Source organism: Schistocerca serialis, unplaced genomic scaffold (assembly GCF_023864345.2).
Source record: "Schistocerca serialis cubense isolate TAMUIC-IGC-003099 unplaced genomic scaffold, iqSchSeri2.2 HiC_scaffold_639, whole genome shotgun sequence".
NCBI lineage: Eukaryota > Metazoa > Arthropoda > Insecta > Orthoptera > Acrididae > Schistocerca > Schistocerca serialis.
The window spans coordinates 5,001-7,500 of record NW_026048232.1 but is presented as its reverse complement, the minus strand read 5'-3'; the positions used below and the strand labels follow the sequence as shown (position 1 = coordinate 7,500).

General features: G+C 63.1%; 1 pseudogene; it reads left to right on the top strand.

Annotated features, from left to right (window-relative positions):
• LOC126448887 (large subunit ribosomal RNA) overlaps positions 1-2,500 on the top strand; it is a 7,955-nt pseudogene that overhangs the window by 1,682 nt on the left and 3,773 nt on the right.

The window sequence follows — 2,500 nt, the reverse complement described above, 5'->3', positions numbered from 1 at the left end:
CAGTCTGGCAGTCATGGCCGGTCCTTGCGGCCGGCCGCGAAGCCCTGACGAGTAGGAGGGTCGCGGCGGTGGGCGCAGAAGGGTCTGGGCGTGAGCCTGCCTGGAGCCGCCGTCGGTGCAGATCTTGGTGGTAGTAGCAAATACTCCAGCGAGGCCCTGGAGGGCTGACGCGGAGAAGGGTTTCGTGTGAACAGCCGTTGCACACGAGTCAGTCGATCCTAAGCCCTAGGAGAAATCCGATGTTGATGGGGGCCGTCATAGCATGATGCACTTTGTGCTGGCCCCCGTTGGGCGAAAGGGAATCCGGTTCCTATTCCGGAACCCGGCAGCGGAACCGATACAAGTCGGGCCCCTCTTTTAGAGATGCTCGTCGGGGTAACCCAAAAGGACCCGGAGACGCCGTCGGGAGATCGGGGAAGAGTTTTCTTTTCTGCATGAGCGTTCGAGTTCCCTGGAATCCTCTAGCAGGGAGATAGGGTTTGGAACGCGAAGAGCACCGCAGTTGCGGCGGTGTCCCGATCTTCCCCTCGGACCTTGAAAATCCGGGAGAGGGCCACGTGGAGGTGTCGCGCCGGTTCGTACCCATATCCGCAGCAGGTCTCCAAGGTGAAGAGCCTCTAGTCGATAGAATAATGTAGGTAAGGGAAGTCGGCAAATTGGATCCGTAACTTCGGGATAAGGATTGGCTCTGAGGATCGGGGCGTGTCGGGCTTGGTCGGGAAGTGGGTCAGCGCTAACGTGCCGGGCCTGGGCGAGGTGAGTGCCGTAGGGGTGCCGGTAAGTGCGGGCGTTTAGCGCGGGCGTGGTCTGCTCTCGCCGTTGGTCGGCCTCGTGCTGGCCGGCGGTGCAGGATGCGCGCGCCTGCGCGGCGTTCGCGCCCCGGTGCTTCAACCTGCGTGCAGGATCCGAGCTCGGTCCCGTGCCTTGGCCTCCCACGGATCTTCCTTGCTGCGAGGCCGCGTCCGCCTTAGCGTGCTCCTCCGGGGGCGCGCGGGTGTGCGCGGATTCTCTTCGGCCGCCATTCAACGATCAACTCAGAACTGGCACGGACTGGGGGAATCCGACTGTCTAATTAAAACAAAGCATTGCGATGGCCCTAGCGGGTGTTGACGCAATGTGATTTCTGCCCAGTGCTCTGAATGTCAACGTGAAGAAATTCAAGCAAGCGCGGGTAAACGGCGGGAGTAACTATGACTCTCTTAAGGCGGCCAAGTGGCGGCGGTGTGGCTGCATCCGGACTTGGCTTTTCGAAGTGCGGTCTTGATGTAGTCGTGCTGCTGCTGCGAGGTGCCTTCCTTGGGTTATGGTTACAGGGAGAGTGATGCGCAATACATGGGCCTAGCCCTCTTAGCCTCTCCTCTCCTGCGGTCTTCTCCCCTTCTCGTGGGCCCGCTGATTTTCGCAGAGTGGAAGACCGCACCAGGGGCTTGGGGGGGTTACCAGCCCCCCCTCGCATTATCCCTTTTTTTTAGTTGGGGGCAGTAACCAGAGAATAAGTGGTGGCCCTTCCGCTGAAGGTGCCACCCCAACTCCCCCAGCACCTAGCCGGCCAACCGGCCGTGCCGAGAATCTTGTAACTTTTGCAGCAGTATACGCCTGTAGTGAGTGCCACCGCAGCTTCACCACCAAGAATGGTCTCGGGGGTCCATCGCCGCCGCCAACATCTTGCGGCCGCCAACGCGGAGATCGTGACGGAGAGGCATCGCGCGAGGTGGACGGAGGAAGAAGTCCTGTCGCTCGCCAAGGCAGAGGCCGAACTGTTCCTCGAGAGGGACGCCCGGTTCTTCTTTGTAAATCAAGAACTCATCAGGATGTTCCCCGACCGAACGCTTGAGGCAATCAAGTGCCGACGGCGGCAAGCTGCCCACAAGCAGCTTGTCCGCCAGTTCATGGAGGCGCTTGAGATCGGTCGGGGGGAAGAGCCGGCGTCCCGCCGGGGAGCAGCGAGCCCGCCGCCTGACGCGGGCGAGGCCGCTGCGCCGCCCGTCGACGCAGCCGAGGACTTCGCGGCCGACACCACCGGGGCCGCCGCCGGAGGGGCCGACTGACGCCGCCATCTGGGAGCATCTGGCGGGGCTACCTGCTTCCGCCCAGCGTTTCTCTGCCCTGGATCGAGTCATAGGTCTGGGGCGGGGCACGCCGCCCGATGTCATCCTGGGCATGCTCCCGGATGCCCTTTGCGTCGGTCGGGTCCAGAGGGGAGAGATCGATCACCAGGACACAGCGGGCCGCGCCAACCATCGAAGCGGCCGCCTGCCGCGCCGCCGACGCAGAAGCGCAAGCGGCGCCGCTGGGAATACGCGAGAACGCAGGATGCCTTCCGACGGTCGCGTGCACGTTGCGTGCGCGGCCTCTTGGATGGCACCCTGCTCCAGCCGCCACCTGCCATCCCTGGTCTGCTTGGACTTCTGGGCGGACCTCTTCACTAAGAAGCCCGTCTCCACCGCGGGCTTCATTCGTGACCGCCTCCTTCCGCACTCGGAGCCTGTCGCTCTTGAGT